Here is a 13,658-nt window from a genome sequence, read left to right as displayed (position 1 = left end):
TACTACTACTACTACTATTACTACTACCATTACTTCTACTACTACTACCACCACCACCACCACCATTACTACTATTACTCCTGCGAGGTTTGGAGGTTTAGAGCAGGAAGAGAAAATGAAAGGAAGAGTCCTCATTCTTCCCCCTCCCCCCCATTCCCTTTCCCTGCCAGGTATATGTGCTAGTCAACTTCTTTCCAGACTACAACTTTCTCCTCTCACTGAGGGTGTCAATGGGTGTGACTTTTTCTTGGTCTACACTTCTTTTCTGTCCTTCTCTTTATACAGCAGAAGCCTTCCTGAGTTAATTCGTTTGAGCCACCTCAATCTGGCTAACCAGTTGTTCCATAAGCCTAGAGGTGCATTGATGCCTGCATCAAAACGGGCACAGGCTGAACCGAGAAGTGTGGAATGGTGGACGCAAGCCAGGTGAGAATCTGTCATAGCAGTTTCTAATTTATTGTTCAGAGGGCAGGGTTTATATAATGAATGCAAAGCAATCCTCTCTTAGGAATACATGCAAAAATATTTACTGTCCTTGTACATTTAGCATATCTGTATGTTTTTATGTCCTTGATGACTTACATAATTCAATGTGTTTTATTGTCCTTGTTCCCTTGCATGCATTTATGTCTGGGTCACAACTCGTTTATCACATCCTAAACTCCTGCAAGTCAGGAAGAGATGGTGAGCCAATCTTAAGACATAATATAGCCTTCATGGGGAGCTCACTTAAGAGAAATCCTGAACCAGTTTTCCCATGTATGGACCGGTTCAGAGACTGGCCCCCGACAGTGCATGGTCTTAAGTCATGTTGTTTACCTAGTTTTTACTATTTAGTAAAATTAAAAAAACCAAACATTCCCATCTCAATCAGTTCAGCTCCTAGCTTGGAAAGAAAATCCTAGCATTTTGGTCGGAAGCTCAAACCCCTGAGTCCTGAATATACTAAGCTATTCACCAGTGTCTTCCATTTCTCTCACTCTACATATAAATAATAAATAGCGATGAGCTCTGAATCATTTGTGTCTGTCATTTATGGATCATATCTATCTAACTATGACTATAGGAGACAGAAATCAGGAATTAGAACCAGTTTAAAGAAGTAGAGGAAGAAAAATTGTGTAGAAAGTTCTTAATGACAGACAGACCTAGGAGGAGTTAAGCCTTTACTATCCTTTTATTGATTCCAAACAGCAATCAATACCAGCAATGTCAGCCCTTCAAGTCGCACAGCTCCTCTCATCTCTCCTTCCTCTCATTCTTATCTTCGCCAAGTTCCCTATTTTATAGAGTGGAGGCTTGCCTGATAGAGCCATACCTGAAATGCTCAGACTCTAGTCTCAGAACTCACATCACAAAATGCCTGTTAAAGGCTTAGAGGCTTCTCTGTCTCCGTCCCACAACCACTGTGATGTAGCCACCATCCTAGCAGCTATCGCAAAACCAGCCCATGGGTGCCACAACAGCTGTATTCATCCTTGTTACCCCAGTGGTTGCTTTTGTAGACATCTGTGAAAGTTAATTTCATTTTTACCTGCTCTGGCCAATTAAGCTCTCCTCCAGAGTTTTCTTCTTAGACTGTAATACAAGAGGTTTCATTCAGACACACGGAACTCCTATTCCTGTCATTCATTTATCTCTGCCCCTAAGAATCAGGTTGAAATCTATAAATATATGCATAATGTTTAATAGCCATTAACTTATAATATCCATAAGATAAACTAATGAGCAGATACTATCTGTGATAATCCTTCTGTTTTCACCATAATGATATATTTAACTATGTTTAATGTGTGTTTTAAGACACCAAAAATATGTCCAAAATGACCATCAGCCTTGAGAATAAAGGCGTAAACAAAGGCAAAATATATTGATTTCCCAGTGTATTTAATGTACTGTGAAGTATCTATTGAAAATGACCAATAGTCAATAAATTAAATGAAGAATAGAAGCCTCCATCCAGGTATTATTGGTTAGAGATATCCTTTTCAAAAATCTTTAGTGGGTCGCTACTGAGTAAAATCAAGACATTAGCTTCCATTTGCTCCAATTTAATTTTGAAGAAATTATTTTCTTCAGTGAGTTTTTCAACCTTCTTTTCCATCTGGCCAATTCTACTTTTTAAGGCATTCTTATTCTCAATGACTTTTGGGATCTCTTTTGCCACTTGAGATAGTCTATTTTTTAAGTTGTTATTTTCTTCAGCATTTTTTTTGGGTCTCCTTTAGCAAGCTGTTGACTCGTTTTTCATGATTTTCTTGCATCACTCTCATTTCTCTTCCCAATTTTTCCTCCATTTCTCTTACTTGATTTTCAAAATCCTTCTTGAGCTCCTCCATGGCCTGCAACCAGTTCATATTTTTCTTGCAGGCTTTTTGATGTAGGAGTTTTGACTTTGTTTTCCTCTTCTGGTTCTATGTTTTGGTCTTCTTTGTCACCAAAGAACAGTTCTATAGTCTGATTTCTCTTCCTCTGTTTGCTTATTTTTCCAGCCAGTTACTTGACTTTTGAGCTCTTTGCAACAGTAGAACTTTGATTCCAGAGTTGAGAGTGCTGTGTCCCAAATTTCTGGGGTTTTGTGCAGCTGTTGTCAGAGCTTCTTCTAGGCACCTGCCTCAGAACCATGAGGAGGATGCCCTCTCCAGAGCTGCCACAAGCTCTGCCATGCCAGCACTCCTCACCCCAGACTTGCCACCCAAGACTGTAATGAAGATCCAAGCCAGGCAAGGTAAGAGAATCCTGCTTCACCACCAGCAAAGATATTCCTGCAGTTGCCCTCTGATCAGCTGCTTGGTAGACCCACCATCTGTGGACCTAGAGCTCTGGAAGTAGCTGCCCCGGTAGCCTCCACCGTCTCTGCCACCCCTAGGGCAGCAGCCAGACCACTCTCTTCTCTCACCCAGGTCCAACAGAGTTGTCCCACTGACCTTTTACTTTCTCTTTGGTGTTTAGGGGTTGAGAAGTCTGGAAACTGCCACAGCTGCCAGTGATGCAGTCCCTTGAGGTCTGCTCCTGGCTGGTCTGTGCTGGTGCGGCCCAAGTGGGCCTACACTGTGCTCCCAGTCTGGTGCAATAGACCCTTCCTGTCAGCCTTCCAGGCTGCCTTCAGTGGGAGATTTGTTTCACTCTGTCATTTTGTGGGTTCTGTAGCTCTAAAGTTTATTTAGAGTCATTTTTAACAGGTGTTGGAGGTAATTGGGGTTTGAACTCAAATTAGTTCCTGCTTTTACTCTGCCATCTTGGCTCTGCTCCCTCACTACCTACCTTGAATTTTGCTTTTCTGCTTGATTTCTGATGAATTAACTTCTCTCTTCTTCTGGCTTTCTCACTAGAGGTTGACATGATGTGAGCACAAGCTGTGTCATTTTTGTGGAGCTAATGTCTGGCCCCTTTCAGCAGATGTTGGTGTAAAACCAGCTAGAAAGAATTTCATCCTCAAACTGTGATAAAACTCTAGACCCAGAATTACAGTTTCTATTAAGATCACTCTGGACCAAGCTTCATTAAGTAACAAACAACTTCCTCTCCATACTGCTCCTTCTCAATCTGCTTTGATGGATATTCATCCAGGCTGTACCCACTAACTTTGACTGTCTTCTCTATCCTGGGCCTTTTTCTCCATCTATACTGTCTCTTGGTGACTTCACCAAACCTCATGGATTCCATCTCTATTCAGAAGATTCTCAGATCTATTTATCTAGCCTTAACTTTTCTCTTCATCTCCAGTCTCACATTTCCAACTACTTATTGGACACCTTAAACTGGATTTTCTATAGATACCTCAAACTCAGCATATAGGCATACCTCAGAGATTTTATAGGTTTGGTTCCAGCTCATCACAATAAAGTGAATATCACAATAAAGTGAGTCACATTAAGTTTTTGGTTTTCTAGTGCATATACAAGTTATGTTTACACTGTATTGTAGTATATTAAGTGTGAAATAGTATTATGTCTAAAAAAACCAATATGTGTATCTTAGTTTAAAGATAATTTATTGATAAAATAAATGCTAATCATCATCTTCAGGGAGTCATAATCTTTTTTTTTTAAGCAATTGAGGTTAAGTAACTTGCTCAAGGTTACATGGCCAGTTATTTCTGGGTGTGGTGCTGAGTATCTGAGCCCACATTTGATCCCCAGGTCATCCCGACACTGGAGCCAGTGCTCTTACTCGCTGTGCTACCTGGCGGCCCCAAGTCATAATCTTTTTTTGCTGGTGGAGGATCTGACCTCGATGTTGATGGCCGCTGAATGACTAGGGTGGTGCTTGCTGAAGGCTGGGGTGACTGTGGTACTTTTTTTTTTTTTAAAAGCAATAAGGGTTAAGTAACTTGCTCAAGGTTACATGGACAGTTATTTCTGGGTGTGGTGCTAAGCATCTGAGCCCGGATTCGATCCCCAGGTCATCCCGACACTGGAGCCAGTGCTCTTACTCACTGTGCTACCTGGCTGCCCCAACTGTGGTACCTTCTTAACATAAGACAATGATAAAGTTTGTCACATTGAATTTTCCTTTCGCTAGAACACAGACACAATTATAGGGTTATTAATTGGTCTAATTTCAACATTATTGTTTCTTTGGCAATAGGGAGGTGCAAAGAAAGAGAGAGAAAAGGAATGGTGGTGAAGCAGTCGGAACACACCCAACATGCATTGATTAAGTTTGCCATTATATATGGGTGCAGCTTGTGGTACCCTAAACAATTGCTATAGTAATACCAAATATCACTAATCATAGATTACCATAACAGACATGATAATAATGAAATATTATAAGAATTACCAAAATGTGACCCAGAAACATTATGTGAACACATTCTGTTGCAAAAATAGTGTAGATAGATTTGCTCTATGCAAGGCTGCCACAGATCTTCACTTTGTAAAAAAACACGAACAAACCCTGAAATACCTGCAAAGCTCAACAAAGTGAAACATAATGAAATGCATACAAAACTTAACTTGATATCTTTCCCCTCAAACTCTCCCCTCTTCTAAACTCCCCTATTACTGTCAAAGGTACTACCATCCTTTCAGTCACATAAACTCCCTACCTAGATGCCATCCTCAACTCCTTACTGTCTCTTACCCCCCACATCCAATCTATTGCCAAGTATTGGTGATTGTGCCATTCCAGCATTTTTCATGTATGTCCTCTTTTCTCCTCTGATATTGGCACCACCCTAGAACAGGCCCTCATCACCTCATCCCTATTGCATAGTCTTCTGATTGTTGTCCCTTCCTCAAGTCTCTCCCCACTCTACTCTGTCCTCCACTCTATTGTTAAATTGATCTTCCTACAGTGCAAGTCTAACCATGCCACTTCTCTCCTTCCCCACCCCTCCAATTTAATGAACTTCAGTGGCTCTTTATTTCCCCCAAGGTTAAATAAAACATTCTACATTTGGCTTTTAAATGCCCTTTATAATCTGCCCGCTTGCTAAATTTCCAATCACTTTGTTTCCCTCTACACATACTCTACATTCTAGTGACCCTGCCCTCTTTGCTGTTCCTCATACACAACATTCCATCTCTCAAGTCCAAGCAGTTTCACTGACTGTCCATGCCTTGAAATCTCTCCTTCCTTATCTCTTGTCTCCTGGCTTCCCTGGCCTCCTTCAACCCTCAAATCAAGTTTCACCTTTTACAAGAAACATTTTCCCAGCCCTGTTTAATTACAATGCCTTCCTTCTCTTTGAGATTGTCTTCAGTTTACCTATACACATCTTGTTTGTACATAGTTGTTTGCATATTTTTGTAAAACATATCAAATAGTAAGTAAAAGCTATATATTATTGAAATGAAAAATATTACCAATTAAGTATTTATAGACTCTATATGTTTGACTACTAGACAGTTTGAATTAAGATGACAATTTAAGGGGTGGCTAAGTGGCACAGTGAATAGAGCACCAGTCCTTGAGTCAGGAGGACCTGAGTTCAAATCCAGCCTCAGACACTTAACACTTACTAGCCGTGTGACCTTGGGAAAGTCACTTAACCCCAGTTGCCCTACCTTCCCTCCTCAAAAAAAAAGCAAAAAAAAATGGCAATTTAAACATAAATAAACTCTAATTTTTGGCACTCATTAATGAGGAATGATAAAAGTGATAATTGTCTTCAAGTTTATAAAATATTTCAAAGTTGATAAGAGATTTGATTTGTTTCACTTGGCCCTAGAGGGCAGAAGACAGATTTAGGCTCAATGTTAGGAAAACCTTACTAAGAAATAGAGCTATTATGAATTGGAATTCACTGCCTTGGGAGGGAGTTGGTTGTCTCTCCTTGGGGATCTTCAAGTGAAGACTGGCTTACCAGTTGTTGGGAATGTTGGAAAGAAGATTCTTGGTCAGATGTGAGTTGGACTGGATGGGATCTTAGGTCCCTATAAAAGCTGAGCCTGCGATTCTTGTTTCTGGCTCAGCTACTTGTCTACCAGTGTGGTTTTAGACAAGCCAACTAATTTGTCTACTCCTCAGTTTCTTTATCTCTAAAATGAAGGAGTTGGACTCATGTTTGAAGGTTCTTAAAGCCAGAAACCTTGTGATGTCAATGTTTCATGATCACACGGTTTATAGATCATAATAAGGAGCAGTGAGAACCAGGATGATGTAGTAGATAAAAGCTGGCCTCAGATTCCGAATGACTTGAGATTATATCTTTCCTCTGGCACAGACTGGCCTTATGACCCCAAATGAGTTACTCAACCTTTCAATATCTAAGACAATAAGCTGTAGAGTTTTTGCAGATCTACATTGATAAAAGAGAGTTTCCTTGTTGAGAAGCTGTCAATGTTGGCAAAAATCACCAGTCCAAAAAAAAAAAAAAAAAGAAAAATAGACTAAAAAAAGCCGGAAAAGGATTCAAAATATCTTCAGAAAATACCAGTTTTTCTAACTAGTCAATGGTAAACATAAGGTTCATCTTTCTTTGACTGAAGTTTTGTTTCTTGTGACTCATTGTTTATTGATAGGGTATTTCTTAGGAAAGTACCTAAAGAAAATGGAAAACTCCATTCATTAAAGAATGCTTTGGCATGCCTGAATATTTAAGACAAATTCTTTGAGAGCATGATAAGAACTGGATCTGTGATTTCACTGACATAGGGAACTCCTAAATGGGGAAAGTCTCTTTATTAATTCTAGTTGGTACCTTCTCACAACTTACAGTCTTAGAGAATTGTGTAGATCTCTGAGAGATTAAATGACTTGTCCAAGGTTATGAGGTTAAGACAGGGCTTGACCCTAGAGCTTTGTGGCTCTGAGGTCAGCTTTCTATTCATTATGCAATACTGCTTTTCTGAGCAACATACTTTTCCCTCCTTTTCTAGCCCTTAGTCCTAAACTGCAAGGAGTGGGTTAATTTTGCTTCCTACCATCTCAGATACTATTTTAAAAGCTATAGACCATGAAGAGAGATTTTCCCATTTCAGAATGTGGAAGGACTACATTCCTGCTTTAGGAGACTTCCAAACTCTATTCATTTGAGAAAGAGAAATCAAGATAACATCACCCAGACATTTTCATGGAAGGTTTCCGAGGTAAAGTTGTACTTACAGGACTATTCCAAAGAGTCTGCCCAGGGCTTCAGGTCTGCATTTTCTTCTACTTACTGAGAAAACAGCGTTTGGAAATCAGAGTGAGCCCAGTCAATATTTGCCAGGTCATTTCCTGGAACCTGTTTTTAGTCAATGCTAGCAATAAACAGAGAAATCTTTTCTAAACATCCCCCCCCCCAAAAAAAAACCCCCAAGCAAACAGACATTCAAATGATGAACAGAAACAGGAACAACTCTTCTCTCTTTTTCCTATTCTTTATGTAGGGACATATGGGCAGCAACATTCCAAGGGAATGAAATACAGGTCCTGTTCAGATTTGACTCACAGAATGTTGTTATTCCAGGTTTGTTCTAGTTTGTTTCTTTTAGAAAACTCAAAAGATTAGCTATAGCTTGAACTAGTTCACTGGAATGCTTTCGATTTTTTTCTTTCCATAATTCTAGTCATTGCATAAATTGTTCTCCTGATTCCGCTCACTTTGTATCAATTTATTTAAATCTTTCCAGGGTTCTCTGATTCTGTCCCTTTCATAATTTATTATGGCACCATGCTGTTCCTTTATTATTCATATACCATAATTTTTTCATACAGTCCAATTGATGGGTCTCACTTTGTAGTTCTTTGCTATGACAAAAAGTGCTGTTAGGAACATTTCTGTTCATTTGGGCCCTTTCCCTTTGTCTTTGACTTCTTGGGAGTTTCTACCTATGGGGGCAACTAGATGTCACAGTGGATACAACATCAGACCTGGAGTGTGGAGGACCTGAGTTCAGATCCAGCCTCAGACACTTATTAGCTGTGTGACCCTGGGCAAGTCACTTCATCTTCTTTGCCTCAGTTCCTCATTTGTAAAATGAGCTGGAGAAGGAAATGGCAAACCACTCCAGTATCTTTGTCAAGAAAAACCCAAATGGGGTCACAAAGAGTCAGACACAACTGAAAACAACAGAACAACAACAGAAATTGACTCACTATCCTATTCACAGCAGCTATTCCAAAACTTGTCATTCTTCTTCAAATCTTGAATGACTCCCCCTCTTCCCACCCTCTCAGTTGAGAGTCTTGCCTTATATTTTTCTGAAAAAATGGAAATCATTCACCTAAGCGTTCTCTCTTCTCCCTTACTCCACATCTTATCTTGCTCAGATACCTTCCCCCACTGTCTCCTCCATCATCCCCATCTCTCATGTAGAGGTGGTCCTTCTTGCCAAGGCAAATGCCTCTTTGTGAATAATCGATCTCTTTCCATCCTGTCTTCTCCAGTAAGTTGTCTCCCTATTATCTGTAATCTCACTTTTCTTCAATCCCTCCCTGTTTACTGGTTGCTTCCCTACTTATAAACATGCCTATATCTCTCCCATCCTCAAAAATTGCCGTCACTTGATCCATTATGTCCCACTAGCTATTTTCCTTTATCTCTCCTACTTTTTGTGGCTAAACTCTTTAGAAGGCTGTCTCTAATCAATGTCTATACTTGCTTTCCTATTACTCTCTTTCTAATTCTGTAGAATCTAACTTTTAACCTTATCTTTTAATTGAAACAGGTCTTACCAAAATTACTAATGATTTCTTAATTCCCAATTCTAATGACTTTTTAAAAATCTTTATCCTTATTGGGGAATGGATAAACAAGTTGTGGTATATGAATGTGATGGAATACTATCGTGCTATAAGAAATGAGAAACCTACGGGCTTCATAATAACTTGGAGGGACTTCTATAAACTGATGCTGAGTGAGGAAAGCAGAACCAGGAGAATTTTGTACACAATTACAGACATACATGTGTAACGACTAACTTTGAAAGACTGGGCTCCTCTCAGAAATACAAGGTTCGAAGACAACTACAAAAGACTCATGATGGAAAGGGATATCCACATCCAGAGAAAGAACTACAGTCTGCAGATTGAAGCGAACTATTTGCTCTCTCTTGTTTGTGTTTTGTTTTGTTTTGTTCCTTCTTTCTCATCGTTCACACCATTGGTTATAATCCTTCTTTACAACATGACAAATGTTCAACGTGAAGGTATTTGTAGAACCTATATTTGATTACATGCCTCTATGGGGGGGAGGGAGGAGGAGAGAGAGGGGGAGAAAATTTGAAACTCAAGAGATTTTTCATGTTGTAAACTTTTGAATGTTGTAAACTAAAAGTAAATAAATAAATTAAAAAAGATCTTTATCCTTCCTGACCTCTCTTTAGCCTTTGGCATTGTTGATCACTTTCTCTTCTTTCTAGACTTATGTGACACCACTTCATTCTGGTTGTCTTTCGCCTAACTTCTCCTCAATCTCCTTCATTAGATCTTTGTTTTGGTCACACTTAGGGTGTTCGCTAAGGCTCTGTCCTCAATCCTCTTCTTTTTTCCCTATGTACTGTTTTGCTTTGTGATCTCATCAGCTCCCATGGATTTAATTATCATCTCTATGCAGATGATTTTCAGATTTACTTATCTAATTCCAACCTCTTTCCTAATCTCCAAGCTTGCATCTCCGACTGCCTAGAGGACATCTTGAACTGGTAGTTCCATATACATCTTAAACCATACATGTCCGAAACTGAATTTATTATCTTTCCTCTCAAGTCCACCCCCTTTTCCAAACTCCTCTATTTCTATTGAGACCATCATTCTCCTAGTTAACCAGGCTTGCAACTGAGGTGTAATTCTTGTCTCCTAACTCTTTCTCATCCCTCTCCCCAAACCATATCCAATCTCTACCTCCATCCTGATACAGGCCTTTGTCACCTCATAACTAGACTACTGCAGTCACCTTCTGACTGCTCTCCCTGTTCCATTTCTTTCCTCACTTTAGTCCATCCTTCACTCAGCTGTCAAAGTGAGCTTTCTAAAGCACAGGTTTCCCTATTTAATAAATTCTAGTGGCTCTCTATGACCTCTACTATCAAATCTAAAATCTTCCATTTGATATTCAAAACCCTTCACAACCTGACTTCTTTAAATTTTTCAAGTCTTTTCACACCTTACTCACCTCTCCCTCACTTAAATCGAATTCACTTGCATGTCATGGAATCACCTTCCTGATTTCATGGTCCTCTTTGAAAATTAAGAACAAAAAACAACTAAAACACCTCTATGAACTCTATGATCAAGTGACATTAGCCTCCTGACTGTTCCTTAAATAAGATACTCTGTATCCCACCTTTGGGAATTTTCTTTGGCCTCTTCCCATACCTGGAATACTCGCTCATCTGCCTCCTGACACCACAGATCACCCAAAGTTCCAGCTTAAATCTCTCCTCCTCCAAGAAGCATTCTAACCTCACTTAATGCCAGTGCCTTGTCTCTTGATTTTCACTAATTTATCTTGTCCATATCTTGTTTGTATATAGTTGTTTGCATGTTGTCTTTCCTATTAGACTGTGAGTTTTTTGAGAGTAAGGTCTGTCTTTTGCCTTCTTAGCACAGTGCCTTGGACATAGTACATACTTAATAAATTGAGTGTCTGAAAGTAATCTTTTCTGTATCTATCATGTGATTTTAAATATGCTCTGTTATATTTATAGTTCCTACAAATTTATTTCTTTTCCTTTTTTTGGTATTGATATCACTACCACCAACTTTCCCCTCCATAACATCTCTTTGAAAAGAAGCTTTTCCCTATAAGAACAATATTCAAACAAAACAAATTCTCCCACCTCCTCCCACACTGGGTAATTAATAGTTCACCAGCCTAGGTCTCTGCCCCCAGTGACTTTTGAGGAGACAGGAATGATGTCAGCTGGATACTGGATGCTAGCTGGATACTCTTTCACTCAGGCTTAGTAGAATTGCTGCAGTTTCCCTAGTTTCTACCCTCCAACCTACAGTGTCCTGGTCTGTCTCATTCCATCTTGTCCTGTTCTGTCAGTGAACTTTTGTACTTCCTTTTCCATTTGGCCAATTCTACTTTTTAAGGAGTATTTTTCTTGAGTGAAGTTGTATTCCTCTTTTTCCATTTGGCCAATTCTGATTTTTTAAGGAATTCTCCTCCTTATTGGCTTTTTGTACCTCTTTTACCATTTGTCCTAGTTTGTTTTTAAGGTGTTATTTTCTTCAGTATTTTTGTGTGTGTCTCCTTTACCAAGTTGTTGACTTATTTTTCGTGATTTTCTTGTATCACTCTCATTTCTCATACTTGATTTTCAAAATCTTTTTTGAGCTATTTTATGACCTGAAACCAGTTCGTATTTTTCTTGGAGGTTTTGGATGTAGGAGCTTTGACTTTGTTATCTTCTTCTGTGTGTGTGTTTTGCTATGCCTTGTCACCATAGTAACATTCTGTGGTAAGAATTTTTTTCTGTTATTTGCTCATTTTCCCAGTCTATTTCTTTACTTTTAACTCTTTATTGAAGTACAGCTCTGCTTCCAGGGTGGAGGGCACAGTGTCCCAAGCTTCAGGGTTTTGTGCAGCTTTTTTCAGAGTTACTATAGGGACCTGTAAATTTTCAGTTCTTCCAAGGTGGTATGATCGAAGGAGAGGTGTGTTTACTTCTCTCCTGGCCTGTGCTCTGGTCTGGGAGTGACTACAAGCACTCTTTTCTTCTTTGGAACTGTGATGAGGGTCCCTGCTCCACTGTAGCACAAGCTCTGGGGTACTAGTGATCCTCCTCTCCCTGGGACTGCCACTCAGGACTTTGACCCTGATCCGTGTATGGAGAGAGCAACAGAGTCCTTCCTCAGGGCTAGCAAAGAGACCCCTGTAATCTCCTGCTAATCCATTGTTCAACCCTTTTGCTGTCTGAAGGCTGAGAGCTCTGGAAGCAGCCTGAGTCAGTGGCTCCCAAGGCCTCTCCTGATTTGTTGGGGCTGGGTCTGTGCTGGTATGGCCTGCACCAGATTGTGCTCCTCTCTCACTCAGGTGTGACAGACCTTTTCCGCAGACCTTCTGAGTTGTCTTTGACTGGAAAATTATCTCACCCCATTCTTTTATGGGTTCTGCTTCTCCAGGCATTGTTTGATAGCATTATTTAAAGGTGTTTAGAAGGTTTTTGGGAAGATCTCAGGTGAGTTGCTGCCTTTTCTCTGCCATCTTGGCTCTGCCCTCGGGAGGATTCTTTATGCCTCCTGCCGGCCTGCTGGGCTGCCTGAAATGGGGGATTTGTTTTTCTCTGTCACTTTGTGGGTTCTGTAGCCCTAAAGTTTGTTTAAAGTTCTTTTTATATAGGTATTTGAGGTGGTTATGGGGGGAGCACACAGAGTTTTCCTGCTTCTAGGCTGCCATCTTGGCTCCGCCCCCTCACATTTCTATAACATCTTTTCCATAAATTCTCTGCAAAAGGGGTAGTACAAATATTATTATTCTCATAGCAAATGAACAGTATGTGTCAGAACTCAGACATAAACCTATATCATTGCTGTTTTTCAGGTTGAGGACTTTTTATACTACACTATTGACCCCAAAGTGTGGATATTCAATGCAATAGTACAGATACCAATCCATACCAGCTTGTCTTTCCTTTATGTCTTGCAAATTTGCCATGGGGGCTAGTTTGGGAGGATAATTTTTTTCCTTTTGACCTTTTGACATTGAATTGATAACCTGTGGAACACTATCTACCAGATATCCATCCCTTGTATTTGCTATGTGAACCTTTCTCCCCCTCTCTGTCTCCTTTTGAAATTTTGTTTGGTGTCCCGCCTCCCATTATACCTCGGGTAGCAGATACTTTTGTGTATGACATTTCTAATGATTCCCTTCTCAAGTCTCTCCAGGCTCTTCGAGATGTCCAAAATGCGGTTCGGGCAGTGTACCAGGCCACTCCTCATTCGCCACCCCAAGATCCTGCACAATTGGTGAATATCGGAGATTGGGTGCTCACCTGCAAGCTACCCCGAGGCTCTTCACTTGAACCCCGTTGGACTGGCCCATACCAGGTTATATTGACTACCCCATCTGCTGTTAAAGTGACCAGAAGGAAGGCCTGGATCCACCCCTCACACATCAAGGTGATGGCTCCTCCCAACCCACCAGACCTGTGGGTAACAGAGCCAGCCGGTGACTTACAACTGAAGATAAGAGACTGTCCTGACGCTCCTGTTCCTGGCATTCCTGCCTTTGGCCAGTTCCAACTCCTATGCTCCCACCTTGTACTCTTGGACTC

The 13,658-nt window shown here is 40.3% G+C and overlaps 1 protein-coding gene across 1 annotated transcript in view; it reads right to left on the bottom strand.

Moving 5' to 3' along the window:
- LOC138174102 (serpin A11-like) overlaps positions 1-7,884 on the bottom strand; it is a 32,567-nt gene extending 24,683 nt beyond the window's left edge. Inside the window, exon 1 of the mRNA XM_069104271.1 lies at positions 7,555-7,884. The gene's annotated coding sequence lies outside the window, so the exon portion shown is untranslated. The remainder of the gene's footprint in view (positions 1-7,554) is intronic.
- Between the last annotated feature and the right edge of the window lie 5,774 nt (positions 7,885-13,658).

This window comes from Petaurus breviceps, unplaced genomic scaffold, assembly GCF_028583685.1.
Source record: "Petaurus breviceps papuanus isolate PSGF00001 unplaced genomic scaffold, PetGlider_PUasm1.0 685, whole genome shotgun sequence".
Taxonomy (NCBI): Eukaryota; Metazoa; Chordata; class Mammalia; order Diprotodontia; family Petauridae; genus Petaurus; species Petaurus breviceps.
The sequence above is the reverse complement of the archived record's forward strand: the minus strand, read 5'-3'. Positions and strand labels throughout refer to the sequence as shown.